Source organism: Rutidosis leptorrhynchoides, chromosome 7 (assembly GCF_046630445.1).
Source record: "Rutidosis leptorrhynchoides isolate AG116_Rl617_1_P2 chromosome 7, CSIRO_AGI_Rlap_v1, whole genome shotgun sequence".
In the NCBI taxonomy this organism is placed as follows: Eukaryota; Viridiplantae; Streptophyta; class Magnoliopsida; order Asterales; family Asteraceae; genus Rutidosis; species Rutidosis leptorrhynchoides.
In genome coordinates this window covers 213,199,055-213,212,577 of record NC_092339.1, presented here as the reverse complement: position 1 = coordinate 213,212,577, position 13,523 = coordinate 213,199,055, and positions in this window count along the sequence as shown.

Sequence of the window (13,523 nt, the reverse complement as noted above, 5' to 3'; positions counted from 1 at the left end):
TTTTGTTAGCGTGGTTTCTTAATAAAATTTAATATTGTTAATTAGTCTGTTTCTAATCAATTTTTATTGTGTCCATTATTTCTTCATTATGCCACTTGTTGGATTCTGATAGGTCAAAATTCAAATATGAAATTGAATTTGAATAAAAATAGTTATTCTTTGGTGAACGGATAAGTATCCCGGTGGTTGTAAATAGGATAGTGAATAACTGTTGAATCAGATTCGAAGAATATACAGTGTAACTTATTAATGTGAAATTTAAATATTCCTCGGGTATTACCTACCCGTTAAAATATTTTTATTATTAACAGTTTGTACAAAAGAATTTTTAATTACAATCTTTATGAAAACATATATACATATATATTTTCTTCAGATGTAATCATGAATTTAATGAGTTAACATGATATTAAACTCATTTAGTTTTCAGTTGGAACTAGAATAAATAATCTCTAAAACATTAGAGATTACATAATCACCATGTCGAACGAAGATAACTGATGTAGAATGTCATGTAGAATGATGATTATACTCGAGGTATAGATTGAGATGTTGAGGCATGTGATATTGAAATTTGGGTTGTTGGTGGTACTGTTGGTGCCGGTGATTTGGATGAAGCTGGTACGTTTTGCACCATATTTTCCAAGACTACAACTTATGCGCGAAGTTCGTTAACTTCTTCTATTACACCGGGATGATTGTCGGTTCGGACGAGCGGATGAATGAGGTTTAGAATCTGAGATAGTATATGATCGTGATGAGATACTTTGGAAATGAGAGAGAAAATGGTGTCTCGAACAGGTTCGCCGGTAAACGTTTTAGGTTCATTGTCAAGAGGTGAATTTGGTTAGTGGAAATGATCGCCTTCTTCGCGTTTCCATTGATTAAGTCGACTACGAACCCATCTCCAATTCATTCAGAATAGATGATGGCTAATTGATCGATTCATTCCGGTTACTCTGCTTTCGGAGCTCGAGTGGAAATCCATATCGAAATAGCTGTCGGAATAACTATCGAAATAGCTATCGAAATCTGATGGACTCGAACTGGTTGAGGGATTCATCTCGTACGATCAGATGAAGGATTTTCGATAAGAAATAGATTATAGGATGTAGATTAGTACCCTGCAATACATAATTTACATATGCATATATAATACTAAAATCCCATAAGCTATGGAGGAATCTACGGAAGCTGTCAGGCAAAGGTAACAATAACAGATACGCTAAGATATGAATTTAACTATACACTGTCTATGCAATAAAGGCAGTAAGACGTGTCTTAGACTTTAAGGATGATAAGCAAATAATTTTTCGACACTAAATGATAAGCAAAACTTTTGACATGCAAACACGGTCGAAGTCCAGACTCATTAATGCATTCTAACGACTATCAGTTAGACTCACTAATGCAAGACCTGGTTCGCTAAGACCACCGCTCTGATACCAACTGTGAAGACCCGTCCTAATCCATCCGGACGAAGTCCATATCGATTATAAACGATTCACAACAGTTGATTACATCGCGAGGTACTTGACCTCTATATGATACATTTTACAAACATTGCATTCGTTTTTGAAAAGACAAACTTTCATTACATCGAAAGTTGACAGTCATGCATACCATTTCATAATATATCCAACTATAATTGACTTGATAATAATCTTGATGAACTCGACGACTCGAATGCAGCGTCTTTTGAAATATGCCATGAATGACTCCAAGTAATATCTATAAAATGAGCAAATACACAGCGGAAGATTTCTTTCGTACCTGAGAATAAACATGCTTTAAAGTGTCAACCAAAAGGTTGGTGAGTTCATTAGTTTAACTTAAACAATCGTTTCCATCATTTTAATAGACCACAAGATTTCAGATTTCCATTTCTCATAAACATACGTCCCATGCATAGAGACAAAAATATCATTCATATGGATTGAACACCTGGTAACCGACATTAACAATATGCATATATAAGAATATCCCCATCATTCCGGGATCCTCCTTCGGACATGATATAAATTTCGAAGTACTAAAACATCCGGTACTTTGGATGGGGCTTGTTGGGCCCGATAGATCTATCTTTAGGATTCGCGTCAATTAGGGTGTCTGTTCCCTAATTCTTAGATTACCAGACTTAATAAAAAGGGGCATATTCGACTTCGATAATCCAACCATAGAATGTAGTTTCACGTACTTGTGTCAATTTCGTAAAACAGTTATAAAAGTTGCGCATGTATTCTCAGCCCAAAAATATAAAGGGCAAAAAGGCAAATGAAACTCACGATACTGTATTTTGTAGTAAAAATACATATGACGTCATTGAACAATGCAGGGTTGGCCTCGGATTCACGAACCTATATCAATTGTGTATATATTAATACGTATAATGTAAGTTACAAAATTTCATTTATTAATATGTATTATTTATATATTATAGTTTTGTAGAATTTATTCTAACCTTTATTTTAAAACGTATACTTATATTATATTTTAAGTTATATTTTATATATATATCGATTTTATGTATATATCTATAATGATTTACGTTTATATAAATAGTGACATTAATATATTTATATACATATATTTGTGGTTAGTATTGTATTTATGAAATTTTATTAGTTTGTTATGTGAATTATTAATACAATCCTAGTATATACCATAAGTATATATATAGTGTACAAAAGATTTATTTGTTAAAATAATAATTTAGATAATAATGATTTACTAATAATAATAATAATTTTATTAATAATGATAATACTAATAGCAAAAAAAATGAAAATGATAACTGTTAATGATACTAATAATAATAACTCTAAAATAATATTAATACTAATACCATACTTATGTTAATAATAAGGGTTCTAATATTTATAAAATGATAAATGATAATCATAATAATACTAGTAAATATTAATGATGATACTGATAAATATGATATTATTAATTGTAAATGTACTGATGATACTATTATTTATAAACCGGTACAAATTCTAATATTGATGATAATAATATATTTTTATTTCCTTCATAATAATAATAATGATAATCATAATCATAATCCTAATGATGATAAAATACTAAAATGATAAGTTTATTACTAATAATAATATTATTAATACCTATCATAATAATAATAGTAATGTCTATAATACTTTCAAATATGATAACAAGTATGATACTAATAATAACAATAACAATAACAATCAAAACAATCACAATAATAATAATAATACTAATAATAATTAATATATAATAACAATAAAAAAATTAGAAAAGAAAACTACCTCACATGAAAAGAGTTTCAAAAAAAAAAAGAAACTACCGTCCTCTGGACTCGATCTCGTGACCACATGCTCACACGCAAACACTCTCGACCATCCCACCAATTCTGATTCTCTGTACTAATATCGAATTTAAATTTTATATATAAACTGCTTTTCTTCTATTCCTCTTCTTCTCCACAAGTCTCATGGATTCAACAAAACATCAATAACCAAAAATAAAAAATAAAAAATCGGGGTTCCCTTTAAAGCTTCAAAACATTACAGAAAAAAAAATAATTTGGGTTCTAAAATAAAAAAAAAAACACTAAGGCCTACTGCAGCGTCGGTTCTTGGAACAAAACAAAAAAAATTGATTTCGTAATAGATAACATTATAGATAATGTTTATAACACGAAATAGTTTTCTAAACATGTATAAAAACTACTGGAATCGTCAATTTGATCAGAAACATATACACGAACGCGAATTTGTCTCAAGAACAATTGTTGACTTTTTTTAAACTAAACTTTGACTTCAAAATTCAAGATCGATATAAAGATTTGAGAGTTGAGATTTTGCAGATAGATTCAAAGAAAGATTTCTAACCTTTCTGCATTTTTAGATTTTGAAACTTTATTCGAAATTGAATTAAGAGAAAAAAAAATTGGAGCGTGCAGAGAAGAAGAAAACAAAAATATCGCTGTGCTCTTTAATCCCATTGGATTTCCTTTTTATTTGATTTGCAATTATACATAATCATGTTGTAATAATAGAGATCGGTTGATAAAAAATGGAGAAAATGTCAACACAGGTTCACGAGTTGGGAGCAGGAAAGAAACAAAAAAAATAATAATAATAGAGATAAAGGATACAGAGGTCAAGCGTATAATATAGATCCCTACTGCTTTTTTTTTAATTAATAATAATAATATATAATAACAATACTATTAATATCTAATAATATTAATAAAATTAATAATAATGATAAATATAATATTAATGATAATAATAATTGTAAAAATGATGATAATAATAATAATAATAATAATAATAATAATACCATACTAATTATGATAATATTAATATTTTATCGATAATAATAATATTAGTATTAGTAATAATAATCTAATTTATACATCCAATTTCATCTTTATATGATATAAAGTGATATTATGAATACAAATATTGATATTTGACAATACAAATAACATTACTACAACAACTATATTTGTATTTAAATTTAATTTATTAATATCATCTATTATTATGTAATATTTAATAATTATGTAATATGTATTGTAACATATACTGAATATTATATATTTATGCATTTTAATATAAATATATTATAATATTTATTTACATACTAATTATATTATACTTATGTATGTAATTATGAAAAATATAAATGTTTTATATATGTAAGTATTATATATATTTATTAAAATAGTACATTATTTCATCATAGATATATTATAAATTTCTACATATACATAATATAATAATTATGTATAAAATCATATATATATATATATATAGTTATATTTATGTATATATGTATACTACCATATATATAAAATCATGTTTTAAATGTTGAGTAGATGATTAATTATGTATATTAAACAATTAACTACAAAGTATAACATTGTACATTTAATATTTTGATAACGTTGGTAAAATATGTTTGAATCATTTATATACAATATACTATATATATTCAAAATGAAAATATTTAGTTATTAAATGTTATCTTTTATAATAAAAAAATTACTTAATAGTTCATTAATACTAATATAATTAGTTTTATATATAATTATTTATATTTACATTCTTAGTTGCAATTAAAGGTTCGTGAATCGTCGGAAATAGTTAAAGGTCAAATGTTATCATGAAATAGTTCAAACATAATGAGACTCGGTTTAATAGACTTTGCTTATCGAGTCGAATCATATAAGATTATGTTTAAATTTGGTCGGAAATTCCCGGGTCATCACAGCTGGTACATTTTGCACCATACTTTTCAAGGCGACAACTCGTGCGCGAAGTTCGTTAACTTCTTATATTACACCGGGATGATTGTCGGTTCGGACGAGCGGATGAATGAGGTTTAGAATCTGAGATAATATATGATCGTGATGAGATACTTTGGAAATGAGAGAGAAAATGATGTCTCGAACAGGTTCGCCGGTAAACGTTTCAGGTTCATTGTTAAGAGGTGAATTCGGTTAGTGGAAGGGGTCGCCTTCTTTGCGTTTCCATTGATTAAGTCAACTACGAACCCATCAATAAATTGGGGATGGCTGATTGGTTCCTCCTTTCCGGTTACAATGCTTTCGGAGTTCGAGTGGAAATCCATATCGAAATTGCTATCAGAAAAACTATCCGAATAGCTATCGGAATCTGAGGGACTCAAACTGGTTGAGGGATTCACCTCGTACGATCGGTTGAAGGATTTTCGATAAGAAATAGATTATAGGATGTAGATTAGTACCCTGCAATACATAATTTACATATGCATATATAATACTAAAATCCCATAAGTTACGGAGGAATCTACGGAAGTTGTCAGGCAAAGTTACAGTAACAGATACGCTAAGATATGAAGTAACAGATACGTTAGGATATGAATTTTGTCTATACACTATTCATGCAGTCAATGCAGTAAAATGTGTCTAGACTAAGAATGATAAGCAAGTGATTCTCTAAGAATGATAAGCAGGTAATTTTTGACACAAAATGATAAGCAAAACTTTTGACATGCAGACACGGTCGAAGTCCAGACTCACTAATGCATCCTAACGACTTATCAGTTAGACACACTAATGCAGACATGGTTCGCTAAGACCACCGCTCTGATACCAACTGAAATGCCCCGTCCTAATCCATCTGGACGAAGTCTTCAACAGTTGGTCCCATTGCGAGGTTCTGACCTCTATATGCCATAAACGACTCCATGTACTATGAGCAAATGCACAGCGGAAGATTTCTTTCATACCTGAGAATAAACATGCTTTAAAGTGTCAACCAAAAGGTTGGTGAGTTCATAAGTTTATCATAAAACAATAAAATTCATCATTTTGATAGACCACAAGATTTAAATGCTGCATGGTACAAATGGGCCCGAATCCTATACCCACCTGTAATGTACATGCGATATCTTTTAAATACAGTACACCTTTCTCGTGTACGAAAACATCTTTCATAAATCTTAGTAACCGTACACATATCTCGTGCACAAAATAACATACACATAACCCGTGTATAAAATCATTGTCTCGATACATAACATTCACTTCAATTGGTGGCAATTATCATGTCCACATAATTCAATGGTGGCAATTATCATGTCCACATAATTCAATGGTGGCAATTATCATGTCCACCTAATTCAATAATAATCCGCAGAACTTCTGTCTGCATGATAATTCATTCGAGGAATGTTTTGCTTGTGTCTATCTCGTCAAACATTTATAAAAGCATTTCATGTATTCGCAGTTCAAAATATATTTCAAAAACATTTAATAAAGCAGTTGTAAAAACAGCGCATGTATTCTCAGTTCCAAAAATGTAAGGAGTTAAAGCGAGCAAATGAACTCACCGAATGTATTTTGTAGTAAAAATACATATGACGATATTTAACAACCGAATAATGTAGGGTTGGCCTCGGATTCACGAACCTAAATCAAGTATATATATTAACACATATAATAACATTTAAACAAGTTTATTTATTAATATTTATTAATAAATAACTTAATTATACCTATTTATTTATTTTAATTAAATACTTAATATATATATATATATATATATATATATATATATATATATATATATATATATATATATTAGATTCATATTAAAATGTTTTTAGTCAAAATATATATATAATGTAATCAATTTTATATATATGATTATATTAAAATATATTTATATATTATATGTAACTTAAATAATAATAACATTAGTATGTAATATGATATATACATATAATAAATATATTTATAAAAATATCATTTGTTTGTTAAAATAATAATTATAATAATACTAAAGTAATGATAATAATGATTATAATTTTTAATAACAATAACATTTTAATATTTAATATATATAATGATATCAAAATAATCATAATCATAATATTACTAATACTAAATAATAATAATAATAATAATAATAATAATAATAAGTATTCTACCTTAAAGAATAGTTTCCTAAAAAGATGTCGCAGCCCAGGCTCGAACCTGAGACCCTTTGCTCAAACACCAACACTCTAGACCATTGATCCATCAATTTCTTTCTTAAATATATTATACCCGAAATCTATTTAACCCTCGTTTTCTCATTTCGGCCCAACAAAAAGGCCCAACATTCAATTGGATCTCAGTCCATCACCATACTTGGCCCACATTGAGGATAATGTTGTGCTTTGGTCCAGTAAAGGAAAAAAAATCAAACGTTTACTTTGATCAGCCATTCATTCCACATAACCATTTGTTTCTTTTTCACTTATTAATTCTTAATGATACAACAGCAAAGGACATGAGTTTGCGCCGGTTGAAGCAAAGAATAAAAAATATATCGCGTACAGTGGGAATGAGGAAAAAAAAATATAAAGAGGTGATGGTTTGAAGTGTTGCTTGTCTTGACCCACCACAAGCACCGAATCAGTATGAAAATAAAATGGCACTAGTTTATAGATTTTTTGAAAAAGAATATCGATGCAATATGGAAAGTAGAGGGTGTCGGCCAAATTCTTCATTTGATTATAAAACGCTTTATATATACATCCCTAATTATTATCACCACATATCATAAAAGAAAAGTAAACTTTCCCTTTTGACTCCCACTTTGGTCGACCACAAAACAATTATGAAAAGGCTCGTATACTTTAAATTAACTAGAGGTTGTAAAATTTTGTGGTGGTTCGGTCCTACTGCAACCAAAGGAGTATATATATATATAATATTTTACGCATGAGTGTCGGGTTCTTGAAAGAAAGAAAGAAGAAAAAAAATATATATATATATAAGGTGGCCGTTGTTTGGGTTGAGCAGAAACCAGAAATCTTGTGGTGGTTTTGAGATTGATAAAATGGTTGCGAGGGTGTACTTGACAGAAAGTAGGAACAATGGTCGTTTGTGGTGATAATTTGAACTTGAACAAGAAAAATGAACAAAACACAAACAACTTGTATAAATTGGTTGTAATGGGTTTTAATGGTGATTATTGAATTATTCGGAAAGCGGAAGATGTTAACAACAAAAGACCAAGGTAACAAATATTGGTGATTGGTGTTGATTATGTGTGTTTATTGTCATGTATATATGTATATGATTAAATAGGTGACGAGGTGGTTTTCGGTTCACAGAAGAAATGGGTGGCGAATGATGGTGAATCCATGTTGCGTTGGTGATGGGGCCGGAGGTGATTGTTGAAGATAGGTTATGAGTTTCCTCTAGGAAAAAGAAATGGTTGTTTTATAACAATGAGGGTCGATAGGAAGAATATTTTCAGTGAAGAAGAAAAAAAAATATATAGATAAAATCAAAAAGTAGAGAATGACTTCAAACAGAATTTGTTTGTATCCTCAATTGAATTGGTCATAGTACACAATCAGATACAGTACTGAAAAGATAATATTGATAAGAAACAAAATCATGATATAGTTTGATGTAGATGTGAAATAGATAAAGGAGATATCAACTTTACAAAAAAATTTCAATCAAGAAAATAACCAAATACGAAAATTGATTTGAAAGAGAATAGATTGGTACGAATGATTATGATGTATATCAGTTTAGGAGACAGAAAACAAAGTTGTATATAATTTGATTGTAACATGAAATAGATTTTTGTATAAATTCGTATAATTAATACATTAATAAAGATTCCTAATTTGTATCTGTACATAACAGTATATATATATATATTAGACCTATTTTAAAAATAATTAAACGTCAACCGAAAGTTACATACATTTACAATTTAAGTTCAAAATTAATTATATATAATATACACTATGTATATATATAAACAGTTTTAAATAACAAAATTTACTACGCAAAAAAATATATATTAAATAATTAGGTTAAATATAACAATATATATATACAAGTAATATCTATATATTATATAGAAAATAATAGTTTTTATTACAATGTATTTTATTTTACACATTTATTTATAATAATAAATATATTTAATAGTTTATTAATGTTCATGTTATTATATATATATACATATATTTATATATACACATATTTACATATATCCATATATTTACAAGTAATGGTTCGTGAATCATCGGGAACAGTCAAAAGGTAATTGATTATCTAAACACAACATTACAGACTTTGCTTATCGTGTAGAAATCGATAAAGATTAAGTTTAAAATTTGGTCGGAAATTCCCGGGTCATCACAACTAATGTATCTAAACAACTATCAGTTAGACACACTAATGCAAGACCTGGTTCTCTAAGACCACTGCTCTGATACCACCTGTAGTGACCTGTCCTAATCCACATGGACGAAGTCTTCATCAGATGGTCCCATTGCGAGGTTCTGACCTCTATATGCCATAACGACTCCATGTCTTATCTTTAAAATGAGCAAATGCACAGCGAAAGATTTCTTTAGTACCTAAGAATAAACATGCTTTAAAGTATCAACCAAAAAGGTTGGTGAATTCATAGGTTTATTATAAAATAATAAAATTCATCATTTTGATAGACCACAAGATTTAAATCCTGCATGGTACAAATGGGCCCGAATCCTATACCCACCTGTAATGTACATGCGATATCTTTTAAATACAGTACACATTTCTCGTGTACGAAACCATTTTAACAAATCTTTGTAACCGTACACATATCTCGTGTACAAAATATCATACACATAACCTGTGTATAAAATCATTCTCTCGATATATAACATTCACTTCAATTGGTGGCAATTATCATGTCCACATAATTCAATGGTGGCAATTATCATGTCCACATAATTCAATGGTGGCAATTATCATGTCCACATAATTCAATAATAACCCGCAGAACTTCTGTCTGCATAATAATTCATTCGAGGAATGGTTTGCTTGTGTCTATCTCGTCAAACATTTATAAAAGCATTTCATGTATTCGCAGTTCAAAATATATTTCAGAAGCATTTAATAAAGCAGTTGTAAAAACAGCGCATGTATTCTCAGTCCCAAAAATGTAAAGAGTAAAAGGGAATCAAATGAACTCACAATACGATATTTTGTAGTAAAAATATGCATACGACGATACTGAACAATGTAGGGTTGACCTCAGATTCACAAACCTATATCATTTATATATATATATCAACACATAAATGTAGTGACCCGAACTTTTTTATGTTTATATATATTAATTGAGATTGATATTTACATGATTAAATGTTTCCAACATGTTAAGCAATCAAACTTGTTAAGACTTGATTAATTGAAATATGTTTCATATAGACAATTAACCACCCAAGTTGATCGGCGATTCACGAACGTTAAAACTTGTAAAAATGACATGACGATATATATATGGATATACATATGGTTAACATGAGATTATGATAAGTAAGTATCTCCATAAGTATATTAACAATGAGTTATATACATATAAACAAGACTACTAACTTAAGGATTTCGAAACGAGACATATATGTAACGATTATCGTTGTAACGACATTTAAATGTATATATATCATATTAAGATATATTAATATATCATAATATCATGATAATATAATAATTTAACATCTCATTAGATATAATAAATAATGGGTTAACAACATTAATTGAGATCGTTAAGTTAAAGGTTTCAAAACAACACTTACATGTAACGACTAACGATGACTTAACGACTCAGTTAAAATGTATATACATGTAGTGTATTTAGATGTATTAAAATACTTTTGGAAGACTTCAAGACATATATCAAAACACTCATACTTAACGAAAATGGTTACAGTTACTTTCCCATTCTTTTCTTTCATCAAGAATTCTAGTCGTATTCTTACCTGTATTATACACAGCTTCAAAACGTACTTACTATGGGTATATACCAATAGGAACTAGCATGGGATTCCACTCTTGATTATGTCATGTATGACTAATCAATTTTAACTTCTACCATGAGCTAGTCAACTAACTAGAACTCCTTTTAACCCCACTCACCACTCACCAATAACCACTCATCATTAACTCCATTTCACTTCCAATTCTCTTTCTAATTCTCTCTCAACACACACACACACTATTATGAACGTATTTTTCCAGTAGTTAATCATCATCTTCATCAAAAATCACTTCAAGAATCAAGCTATAATCATCATAGGAAGAACACTTCAAGAACACTTCAAAAATCCCTTCAAGTTTACTAATTTACTTCCAAGCTTTCTAATCCATTCCAAGTAATCATCTAAGATCAAGAAACCTTTGTTATATACAGTAGGTTATCTTTCTTATTCAAGGTAATATTCATATTCAAACTTTGATTCAATTTCTATAACTATAAACTATCTTAATTCGAGTAAAAATCTTACTTGAACTTGTTTTTGTGTCATGATCCTACTTCAAGAACTTTGAAGCCATCCAAGATCCTTTGAAGCTAGATCATTTCTTGTCACTTCCAGTAGGTTTACCTACTAAACTTGAGGTAATAATAATGTTCATAACATCATTCGATTCATATATATAAAACTATCTTATTCGAAGGTTTAAACTCGTAATCACTAGAACATTGTTTAGTTAATTCTAAACTTGTTCGCAAACAAAAGTTAATCCTTCTAACTTGACTTTTAAAATTAACTAAACACATGTTCTATATCTATATGATATGCTAACTTAATGATTTAAAACCTGGAAACACGAAAAACACCGTAAAACCGGATTTACGTCGTCGTAGTAACACCGCGGGCTGTTTTGGGTTAGTTAATTAAAAACTATGATAAACTTTGATTTAAAAGTTGTTATTCTGAGAAAATGATTTTTATTATGAACATGAAACTATATCCAAAAATTATGGTTAAACTCAAAGTGGAAGTATGTTTTCTAAAATGGTCATCTAGACGTCGTTCTTTCGACAGAAATGACTACCTTTACAAAAACGACTTGTAACTTATTTTTACAACAATAAACCTATACTTTTTCTGTTTAGATTCATAAAATAGAGTTCAATATGAAACCATAGCAATTTGATTCACTCAAAACGGATTTAAAATGAAGAAGTTATGGGTAAAACAAGATTGGATAATTTTTCTCATTTTAGCTACGTGAAAATTGGTAACAAATCTATTCCAACCATAACTTAATCAACTTGTATTGTATATTATGTAATCTTGAGATACCATAGACACGTATACAATGTTTCGACCTATCATGTCGACACATCTATATATATTTCAGAACAACCATAGACACTCTATATGTGAATGTTGGAGTTTGCTGTACAGGGTTGAGGTTGATTCCAAAATATATATAGTTTGAGTTGTGATCAATACTGAGATACGTATACACTGGGTCGTGGATTGATTCAAGATAATATTTATCGATTTATTTCTGTACATCTAACTGTGGACAACTAGTTGTAGGTTACTAACGAGGACCGCTGACTTAATAAACTTAAAACATCAAAATATATTAAAAGTGTTGTAAATATATTTTGAACATACTTGAATATACATGTATATATTGTTATAGGTTCGTGAATCAACAGTGGCCAAGTCTTACTTCCCGACGTAGTAAAAATCTGTGAAAGTGAGTTATAGTCCCACTTTTAAAATCTAATATTTTTGGGATGAGAATACATGCAGGTTTTATAAATGATTTACAAAATAGACACAAGTACGTGAAACTACATTCTATGGTTGAATTATCGAAATCGAATATGCCCCTTTTTATTAAGTCTGGTAATCTAAGAATTAGGGAACAGACACCCTAATTGACGCGAATCCTAAAGATAGATCTATTGGGCCTAACAAACCCCATCCAAAGTACTAGATGCTTTAGTACTTTGAAATTTATATCATATCCGAAGGGTGTCCCGGAATGATGGGGATATTCTTATATATGCATCTTGTTAATGTCGGTTACCAGGTGTTCACCATATGAATGATTTTTATCTCTATGTATGGGATGTGTATTGAAATATGAAATCTTGTGGTCTATTGTTACAATTTGATATATATAGGTTAAACCTATAACTCACCAACATTTTTGTTGACGTTTAAAGCAT